The 11,057-nt window shown below is 48.7% G+C and overlaps 1 protein-coding gene and 1 pseudogene across 1 annotated transcript in view; one reads left to right on the top strand and one right to left on the bottom strand.

Annotated features, from left to right (window-relative positions):
- The first annotated feature begins 1,030 nt into the window (after positions 1–1,030).
- Positions 1,031–1,490, top strand: LOC150017875 (peptidyl-prolyl cis-trans isomerase-like 3 pseudogene; annotated as a pseudogene).
- Positions 1,491–1,846: 356 nt separating this feature from the next.
- Positions 1,847–11,057, bottom strand: part of CELF1 (CUGBP Elav-like family member 1) — a 76,916-nt gene continuing 67,705 nt past the window's right edge. Inside the window, exon 16 of the mRNA XM_090261466.1 lies at positions 1,847–2,057. The gene's annotated coding sequence lies outside the window, so the exon portion shown is untranslated. The remainder of the gene's footprint in view (positions 2,058–11,057) is intronic.

Raw genomic sequence — 11,057 nt, 5'->3', positions numbered from 1 at the left:
CCGTGACCCTCCTGGCAGGGCAGACTGTCCCGCAGCCTCACCAAGGAGCCACCTCCAGGGGTGGGCTGAGAGCTGGGAGGAAGCAGGGGTGAGCCTGGGCACACAGGCGGCGGGAGGCAGGGGCAGCGCCCGGCCCTGAGCCCTGCCTCTCCCCCATCACAGCCTCCCTGCCAGACCCACGCACGCCAAGGTCACTTACCCACACGCACTTGCCCACATCATTCCCAACACCCTGACTCAGGGTGTGACCCACGCCAAGTCACTGACCTCGCGGGGGGCCTCAGTTTCCTCACCAGTAAAATTAGGACGACAGTGGGCTAAGCCCTAACTTGCAGGGCTGTTACGAAGCAGCAGTCATGGGTCCCAGCGCGGGCCCCGGAGCCAGACTGCCAGGGTTCGAATTGTGACTCTGCCATCTATTCGCTGCAGTGCGACTGGGGGCCGGAGAGAAACGGTACCTGCCTCACCGGACTGTTAGAAGAACTAAGGGACATACTAGTTGACAAGGGCTTAGAACAGTGCCTGGCACACAGGAAACACCCCCCGGGCTGATAAGCAAGAGGTCATCCTGAGCTGCGTCGCTCCGCGGCTCACTGGCCACCAGGGACGGGCGTTGGCCCTTGGAGGGTTAAAAAGTGCCCCGCCCCGACCGGTATGGCTCAGTTGGTTGGAACATTGTCCTGTAAACCGAAAGTTTACAGGTTCAATTCCCGGTCAGGGCACACACCTGGGTACGCAGGTTTGGTCCCAGTCGGGGTGCATGTGAGAGGCAACCAATCAATGTTTCTCTCTCGCGTCGACGGTTCTCCCCCTCTCTCTCCCCGTCCCTTCCCCTCTCTCTACAGTCGATAAGCATGTCCTCAGAAGAAACTAAATTAGAATCCACAGACCTGTGCGAGAGGGCACCTGCAGCTGCACCTCTTCTGTTTTAACAACAGCTGGGCTTACCCAAGTGGTGCAGAATGGAGCTTCGTTTTTTGAGCTTCTAAGACTGTGAGAAATTCAGCAACAGTGACCATCAAGAAGAAAAATGTCGGTGATACTGCATACAGATGTAGGTGATAGTAAAATAGAAATCTTCTGGGAGGGGGCCCGCAAAACGTGTGAAAATTTCTTGGCTCTCTGCGCCAGTAATGACTATCACGGCTGTTCCTTTCATAGAACTCTAAAGGGCTTTGTGGTTCAAACAGGAGATGGCGCAGGTACTGGAAGAGGAGATAACAGTACCTGGGGCAAGAAATTTGAGGATGGATACGGCGACCACCTTCAGCACAATGGTAGAGGTGTTCCCAGACACCAAAGGGTCTTGGTTTTTCATCACCTATGGCAAGCAGCCACATGTGGGCATGAAACACACAGTGTTTGGGAAGGGAATAGATGGTCTGCAGATGCCAGATGAATTTACGTTACCAGGAAATGAGAAGACGTACCGACCGCTTAATGATGGGCATGTTAAGGCTATAACTGCTCCTGCTGACCCATTTGCTTAGCAGCTATAACAGACATGGGCAAAGACTTGGCAAACCCTTTGAGGAGCACCCCTACTGCGGTTCCCCCAGTTGTAATGATGTCAGAGGTTGCTCATCCTATTTGTCTACAACTAAGATCCAAGTTAGTGGTGCTAAGGGAAAGCAAATAGCTTTTATTCCCATTCTTAGAGCATATTCTTTACTATAACTATTATCCAATGTATTTAAGTTTAATTTTTAGAAAACTTTAATTTTTGTTACATAAAAACATTCATTAAAAAAAATAAGCATGTCAAGTGAGGACTGATGAATAAATAGTCCCAATTCCAATCTGATTTTTTATTTTATTTATTCCCAAAGAGAGGGGAAGGGAGGGAGAAAGAGAGGAAGAGAAACATCAATGTGTGGTTGCCTCTGATGCACCCCCAGCTGGAGACCTGGCCCACAACCCAGGAATGTGTCCTGACTGGGAATTGAACCAGTGACCCTTTGGTTCACAGGCCAGTGTTCAAGCCATTGGGCCACACCAACCAGGGCTCCAATCCTCCTTCGAAAGCATCTCTAGTAGTGAGTTTTCATGCCAGACCACTGGAAAAAGGTAAAGTCTTATGCAGGGAGCAGACACTTGAAAAGTTGGGGTTCCTGGGGTTGAGAGACCCTCAGTAATGGGACCCCTGCCAACCCACAAGCTTGTCACACCCCATTTCCCCCCTCCCCCTCTGCAAACCAGGCTCCTTCTTGCCCCAGGGCAAAGTTCATCCTTTCAGAGTAGGACAGCAGTTTTTAGCATTGATCATCACTAATTCCAGGACATTTTTGGCACCCCAAAAAGAAGCCCCATACTCACTAGCAGTCACTCCCCATTCCTCCTGTGTTATGGGCTGAATTGTGCCCCCTTGGCCCCCATTCTTATGTTGAAGTCTTGGTCCTCAGTACTTCAGAATGTGACTGATTTGGAAACCCCATCTTTAGAGGCAAAGCGAGGTCATTAGAATGGGCCCTAATCCGGGGTGACTAGTATCGTGAGAATGAATTAGGATACAGACACACAGAGGAAGACCGTGTGAGGACAAAGGAAAGAGACGGCTGCCTGCAAGCCAAGGAGAGTAGCTGCAGAATGAAACCAGCCCTTCCAACTTTGGCTCTCTGACTTCTGGCCTCCAGACCTGGGAGAAAAGAAGCCTTTACCGTCTAAGCCCCCCGATCTGCGGTGCTTGGTTATAGGGCCTGAGTAGACTAACACAGCCCACAACCGCACTCCACTGCCCATGGGTTTGTCTATTCTGGACATTTCCCAGACATGGGGTCATACAATATATGGCTTTTTATGTCTGGCTTCTAGCACTTAGCATAATGCTTTCAAGGTTCATTCATCCTGTAGCATGAATCAGTACTTCACTCTTTTGGCTGAATCATATTCATTGTATGGATATGCCATTTTATTTATCCATTAATCAGTCAATAGACATTTAGGTTTTACTTTTTGGCTATTATGAATAATGATGCTATAAACATTCATGTACAAGTTTTCATGTGGACATGCCTTCATTTTTCTTGAAAAAAAAAACAAAAAACAACAAACATATGTGTGAATCTGCCAATTATACTCAGAGAATTCTATTCCTTTCCAATACAAGATTTCTCTCTATAGCTTTATGTTTATTAATGAGGTTATTTACTTCGTGTCTGCTTCCCCCACTCTTAATGTGTGGGCCAGGACATTGTCCAATTCATCACTGACTGTGTCCTAAGCAAGGCCTGACAAACGGTGACCACCTAAGAAATACATTGAATGAATGAATGGTAAAAAAGGGGAGGAAGGAAAGCTTAATTTTGAAATTTAAAGGAACTGCTGCAGGCTTAGCAGCTGAGCGGCCATGTGCTGCGCCATCACAGGCCGCGATGATGTCCTGTCTACTGCAAGCAAAATGGTTCAGGGAGGGGCAGTCTAGGGGCGGGGGGCACACGGCAAGCTCAGGGGTCCATGCCCCATGGTCATGGCTCAGCACAGGTAGAGAGGATACGGGTGTAGGTCTGTGGACTAGACAAGGCCACCAGGGCTCTCCAGGGGTAAATGCACTTGAACCTGGACCACAGGGAGTAGGGAATGGGGGGAGAGGGAATCTCTGGCCCAGGAGAGTTGGCTGGGACCTTCCTCTCATCTGGAAGGTGGGTCCTGGGTTGAAGTAAACCTCCAAAGGAGAAGGAAGCTGGGCCCGCAGGGAAACGGCCAAAGAACCAGGAGGTTCTCTCCCACACAGTAATCCAGACCCAAGTTCACCATGAGTCTCTGACAGGAAGTAAAGGGGGTGGGCAGCCCCCAGCTGCACCCCAAGGGAGTCAGGGACCATAGCCTTCCGGGCACCTGGGACCTCAAAGGATTTCAAAACTTGAACACCTGACAGGAGAAAGGCTTCCTCTGCTCCAGAGCCAGCTTTTGGCTACTGCACCCAGTTGGGTCAAGGTCATATTCCTTTGGGGCGAGCGCTGTGGTTTTCCTTGGTACCACTAGCCCCTGCACAGCCCCTGGAAAAGTGAAAGAGCAGAAGAATAACCACTAGAATTTCCTGAGCTAAGCATTACCTCCAGTTTACAGATAAGGAAACTGAGGCACAAGCAGTGAGGTGAACTGCCCAGACCACACTGCTACCTAGAAACAGAGCAGGGACCGGACCCCAAGGAGTATGCTTCTTGGGGTTCCACTCTTAATCATGATACTGACCCAGGAAGGAGGCGAGGGAGAGGGAGGAAAGGAAGGGGAATTATATCACACTTGTCTTTACCAGACACACAAGCTCACTGCGAATGTTACCCAAGGCTCTGGCCTGGGCGGGCAGAAGACATGTATACACAGGTGGCCAAGGAGACGGGGGACAGAGCAGGCCTCGCTCACCCATGAAGGTGGACAAAGGCCCCTGGGAGTCGGGAGGATGAGCCACAAAGTAAGATGGTCTTTTCTGGGCCACTTAACGTCACAGGGGGGTGGGACAGCAGGGCCTGGGGGTGACTTCTGCGTCAGGTACCAGCTACCATGGCCCACATTTCAGATCCCTGTTTTAGAATCACAAGTAGAAAATGAAGTTTGGGCCTGAGGCAGGGTCCCAATCTGGCATGCGAGGGCGGAAGCTTTCTGAGTTGGTTGGCTACACTTGCTATCCGGGAGATTTCACAGAAAACCCTGCATTTCCTGCTTCTCTTGGAGACTGAAGCTCAAGCAAGCCGGGCTCGTGACTCTGACAACCAGTCAAGTGGTTGGTGACTCAGAACGTCTCTCTGTCGCCCATAGCCCCTGCCACTCCCTATTCTTGCCTTGACGTGTCATCTGTCATCTTAGACTGGCCCTTCACATGCTTGCGTCACCTGCCTGGCCCCTGCAGACACTACATTTGCAGCCTCTGCTCCCAAAGCACAACAGATATAACCAGAGGGGACTGTCCCAGGCCCTTTCTGCCACGATTAGCGGGATCCTTGGGAAGTCCGTCCTTCTCGACAAATTTGTTCTAGTCGTAAATAGGGTACCACCTCTCGGTAAGGTTTCTGTGAAAACCAAATGAGATAAATTAAGAACCTGCCTTGAAAACAAGACACTGCACTAATGTCCCTCTGATGAACCTCCTGAACCTTCCTTGAATAGGCTCTTACTATTTATACCAGTGAAAAAAGAGAGAAGTAACCTGTGTCTAACAGGAGAGTGGTTGAGAAGACAGGAAATGCTATGTAGCCTGTAAAGACGCAAGTTATGGATGATGGTGTTCGTGCCCAGATGGAAGGGCACCCTGACATGCTGAAAACATGCAAGCTGCAGAACATTTTGTACATGATGGCAGGGTCTCGTTTTTATTAACAAAACTTACATATGTACATATTTCTGTATATAGGGAAAATTCTGGAAGCATTACCTACTCCATCTGTTTAGCTGTCATGGCTGTGGGAGATGGGCACACGCTCACTTTTAACTTACATGTATTTAGGGTTGTTAGCAACTTGGTCAAGCGCTTGCCAGGTGGCACTGTGCCAGGCGCTTGGGACATCCTCTCATGTTCCCAGCTCTACGGGTGCGTGTTTCCATGGCCATCGGACAGACTGGGAATCTGAGGCTGAGAGAATCAAGTCATTTGCCCAAGGTCACACAGTCCCTGTGATAAGGACATTAAGAGGCTCCTCAACACAAGCTTTTTCCACCTAACGGCATAAATGTTTTCCATGAAAAACCCTTCAAACCCTCAAATGACTTTAAAAAGGTCGCTGTGTCACATCGGCCTCAGGCCGGTGGCACAGTCAGGGCTGGAGGGCCACAGGTAGCTCCCTCGGGGGCCCCTCCAGCAGCAGAGAGCCTGCAGCTGGCACCCACTTCCTCGAGGACAGACCCTGACGACCTGCCTCAGAAGCTGCAGCAGTAGGACTCCTGCCCAGTGGCTCCAAGGGACTTGGATGTCATTTATCTCATGGCTACCGAGGGCCTATGAAGAATGGGGTGCCAGCTGGTAGCTAACAACCTATAAACCAGGTACACAAATAAGCTCTTCCCTTTCTGGAGTGGGTGGGAATGTCTCAGTAAAACTCCAATGTAGTGTGCGCGTGCTGTGGGGCAGAAAGCACCCTTTTGGGGAAGCTCTGGGACAGCAGTGACTGTCCTTTTTTCGTACTTATTTGTCCATTTACTCACTCAATACTTCCTGAATAACTGACCTGTCAGCCCTGGGGCCCCAGTGAGGGTGAAGAGGCAGCTGGTCTCTGCCTTTATGGGGCTACGTGGCAGAGGGGGTACTTCCACCAGGGTACTGGGCGCTCCTGACTGGCCCAAAGGAATACACTCTGTAGGCACTGCGGTCCGCGGGACCCGGGTTGAAACCCAACTTTCCTACTTAAGAGCTGCGGCTTCTCTGTGCCTCAGTTTCTACCTCCCTATGCCGTCAGTTGCTGGATTAGTACAGTGACGACGACTCGTAAGCGGTGAGTAGTGTGTATTCTTAAAAGCAAAGTAACTGCCTAGAACAGTCCTTGACTCCGTAACTGACTGCGATGGGAATGTTCTATTTCCAACATGGAAGCCACTCCTCACACGCAGCTTGACAGCGACAGTGAGGAATGAGAGTATTTAACAGCTGCTGTCGTGGTGGCGGACAACGCAGGCGCGGAACAGCTGGGACAGGCGGGAGGGACGGGGGGCTGCAGGAGCGCGGTTGCAGGGTGGGGACAGGCTCGGAAGGGCTGCGAGCGGCAGGGGCAGGTGCAACCACGGCCACTGCTGCGTGTCGTTCTCAGGTAGAGGAGGGAAAGCACAGGCCTCAGGAGGCGGGCGCAGTGAGAGCCAGCCATAAACAGGCACGTACCGTGTGACTGAGGTGACAAGACACGTCCAGAGTAGGCACATGGAGAGGGCAGGGAGGCGAGTGGTTGCCAGGCGCTGGGAATGGGGGGGGGGGCAGGGAGAGAGGGGAGTGGATGCCAATGAGGACGGGGTTTCTTAGGGGGCGATGAATTCTGGTTGCGGTGATGGCTGCACAATGCTACAAACCGATGACTCTGCGCTTTAAGTGGGCGACCAGTATCGTGTGCGAATCTCCATCAAGTGGGTGCAGAACAGCAAAACTTCAGGTTTCAGGTCACTTTCCCTCTGCAAGGCTCATTTTGATTTAAAAACCAAGAGCCTTCCCTATAGCTGGAACCTTTACCAATAAAGAGAAAGTCGATGCATACAAAAGAAACCGAGCACCAGCTGGTGGGGGCTGGAAAGGACTCCTGAGAGAGAGAAAAATGCTTGAAAAATGCAGGTGGAGGAAAAAAAAAAAAAAAAAAGACGCTATCCATGATCTCTCCTGGAAGGGCTATTATGGCTATTATGAAGGTGTTAGTTTGACATTCCCAGAGGGGAAGGGACAACCTAGTCTTTCATTTCCTTCCGACTGGCTTTTCTTCATCATGAACTGAGATGCTCAGGTGGGTGCCGCATGTACAGAACGTGGGAGAGTCAGGGAAGCTGTGTGCTGCCTGAGAATGTTGGCGCAGAGGCTTTCTCCGCGGTAAGCCAGGAACTGGGCGTGGGGGGCAAGGAAAAAGAGGCACTGAGGAGTCTGTTCAAAAGTAAAAGGTGACTTTCAGTTTTTATGTTATTTTTTTTTTTTTAATTGATTTGAGAAAGAAACATCGATCTGTTGTTCCACTTATTATGCATTCATTGGTTGATCCCCGCACCCAACCCTGAATGGCTGATTCCTCTATGTGCCCTGAATGGAGATTGAACCCGTAACTGTGGTGTATTGGGAAGATGCTCTCACCAACTGAGCTGACCAGCAAGGACCTCAATGTCTGTTTTTAAAAGGAATATAGTTTAAGACACAGCCATATGACTATAAAGATGCACATGTCTAAATTTTAAAAACTTAAAAAGTACTTTTGGCATATTCTTTTTTTGTAAATTCTAAAGAGAAACAACCACCTCTAAGTATGATGTTAAACTGGAAGACGTTCAAGTTGTACTTAACATTCTATTTTTATATCAAGTTCTTCCTCAGGGGTTCTAAGGCAGAAACTTAGAGAAGCTCTAGATCACCTTGATTTTGAGTCACAGAAAAATCTGCTAGCACGGGGATGTAACAAACAGCCTAGTAAATACTGCCAATAATGTTTTTAAAAAATTATTTTATTTATTTTTAGAGAGGGACAGAAACACTGATGTGCAAGGGAAACATAGATCGGTTGGTTGCCTCTCACACGCCCCCCACTGAGAACCCAGCCTGCAACCCAGGAATGTGCCCTCACTGGGCATCGAACCGGCGACCTTTCAGTTTGTAGGCTGGTGCTCAATCCACTGAGCCACACCAGCCAGGGCCAGCCAAGAACTTCTGTACAGTGACAGAAGGTAACAGACTTACTGTGGTGATCTCCATAATGTATTTAATATCGAATCACTATGCTGTACACCTGAAACTAATACGTTAAAGGTCAATTACACTTCAAATTTTTTTTAGAGGGTGAGGGATAAAGAGAATGAGAGAACTGTCAATGTGAGAGAGAACTGTCGATTGGTTGCCTCTCTTACATAAACCGACTGGGGACGGAACTCACAACCCAGGAGTGTGCCCTGTGGGATGACACCCAACCAAGTGAGCTCCACTGGTCAGGGCCAACTGTATTTCAGTTTAAAAAGGAAAGGAAATCTGTGTTCAATGAGAGACAACTTCAGGTTCCATCACCCTCTAATCACAGAGGAAGCAGCTCTGAGAAGGGAGTCCACGGGGAGAGCCCTGCCTCTCCATTCTGGCCCAGTTTCCCAAAGTATGAGATGCAGACCTGCAATGGCACGCAGTGGCCACTTAGTATATAGATGGTTATGTAGCTTAATGTGTATTTTAAAGTCATATAATTAGGAGGTTTCACAAATACTAATAGTCAGAATGAGCTGAAGTTGAAAAAAGTGCGTTTCAAGTTGCTTTAAAACATTAGGTGTTGGGAATGCAGACTGGTGCAGCCACTGTGGAAAGCAGTATGGAGACACCTCAAAAAATTAAAAATGGATCTGCCTTTTGACCCAGTGATTCCACTTCTGGGAATATATCTGAAGAAACCCAAAATACTAAGTGGAAAAAACAGAAGCCCCCCATGTTCATTGCAGTGTTGTTTACGATCACCAAGATATGGAAGCAGCCCAAGTGTCCGTCAGTAGATGAGTGGATAAAACTACTATGGGACATTTATACAATGAAATACTATTCAGCCATAAAAAAGAAGAAAATTTCACCCTTTGCGACAGGATGGATGGACCTGGAGAACACTGTGCTGAGTGAAATAAGCCAGTCAGAGAAAGACAAACACCATATGATCTCTCATATGTGGAATCTAATGAACAAACAGAGCTAACAAGCAAAACAGAAACAGACTCATAGATGGAGAGCGGAGGACAGCTAACGGGGGTGCCGAAGGTAGGGGATGGAAGGACTGAGCAAAAAGGAATAAGGACTCGGGGGCATGGACGACAGTGTGGTGACTGCAGGGGCTGCTGCCTCAGACACCGCCATCTGACAGAGGCCTGTGGTGCGCAGGTTGGGGCCCGGCCCTCCCACAGGCCACGTGCTGGTGGCATTCCTCTGGACAGGCACCAGCTGCACCAGGACTGGCCTCCAGGCGGAGCCCCCAACTCCCGGCGCAGTGGCTGAGCCTGTCGTTCAGCGGACTGAGGTGGCCCTGGTGCAGGATCTCACTAGGAGAGGAATCTAGAATGAATCAAGAGTACAGCCCCGGAGCCTTAGAAATGCCCTCCTATGAGCCTGTCCTGAGGTCAGAATGGGGGAAAGAAGGTGACCCACTTGAGCCGCAGCGGTAAAGGCCTGCAGAGCAAGAACCCTGCGCACGGGGGGGCTCTGGGCTGGCCAGCGGCCTCCAGGGCACGGGAACCCCACAGCCCCAGGAAGAGACTCGCACTTGCTGTTGGGGCCAATGGTCCAGTGCGGCAGCCACTGCTGGGACTAGACGCGGTAGAAAAATGAAGAATGGCGAAAAAGTTTTTAAGTGCTTCTGTATCAGCAGAGATTTGCAAAAAAATAAAAATAAATAAAAAAGATGGGAATGCCGTTTTCTGGGAGAGATTAGCTTCTTTGAGGAACTCTTGGTGGGTTCAGTTGCGAACCAACAGATACATCAAAATGAAACCTCACCAGGGGGACCCACCCCTCCCCCAGGAATGCCACCAACGCCACCAGCCCCCAAACCCACCACCCACCCCAACAATCCATAACTCTGAAGTCAACACCGGTTCTTCTCAAACAGTTTAATAGCAAATAAACAAAGGAAGGTACCACACTTGGCAGATACAAAATGACTTTTTGTCCGTGTGTCTGTGCAATTAAAACAGATTTAGGTTCCCCATTGGGACAAAAGGAAAAACACACAAAAAAAGGAAGGTGATTCTTTTTAAACACATACTCCCTTGCTCCAAACTTGTAACATTTTTTTTCTTTTTTAACCCACTACACAAACTCTGTGATCAGGCCAGAAAAGCGACAAGGGCTCTTCTTGCCTTTTTTTTTTTTTTTTTTTTAAACCATTAAAGTAAAATCCATAATTTTCTACATAGTACAACACAAGTTCACACAAAAAAGACATTTTCTTTTGCAAATCAAAACAGGAAAGAAAGGAAAAGCTCAAACAAGGTAAAGGAAAAGCATTTCTACGGCTGAATCACGACTTCGAGTTGATTGAATCCCGTTGTTGCTGCGGAACAGACTGTGCGTTTGGTCATAGTGGCAATTTTTTCTCTTCACATTGTGAAATCACTTTACATGTTTTCTAGTAGAAAAGGCAAAAAACTGTACAAAACCCCTAGTGTTAAATACAACGTTTGTACCAATAAAAAACTCACACAGGTTTGTCTCCAAAATGTAAAGTTTCTTTTTTTTTTCTTTTTAAATTATTCACAAAAAGCAGCTGGAAATCAGAAAGGCAGCTGCCGCTCCAGGGTCTCAAATCCATTAAAACCACCACAGAACAATTAAAACAATCAGAGAGAGAAAAGGAAAAGGAAACAACGTCCAACGTTTGGCATTTGGTTTTATCCACAGGTTTTCCCAGAGCTCCTCTTGGAATTGAAAG

This window comes from Furipterus horrens, unplaced genomic scaffold (genome assembly GCF_987537825.1).
Source record: "Furipterus horrens unplaced genomic scaffold, mFurHor1.1.pri manual_scaffold_2, whole genome shotgun sequence".
NCBI lineage: Eukaryota > Metazoa > Chordata > Mammalia > Chiroptera > Furipteridae > Furipterus > Furipterus horrens.
This window is presented reverse-complemented; position numbering and strand designations above follow the sequence as displayed.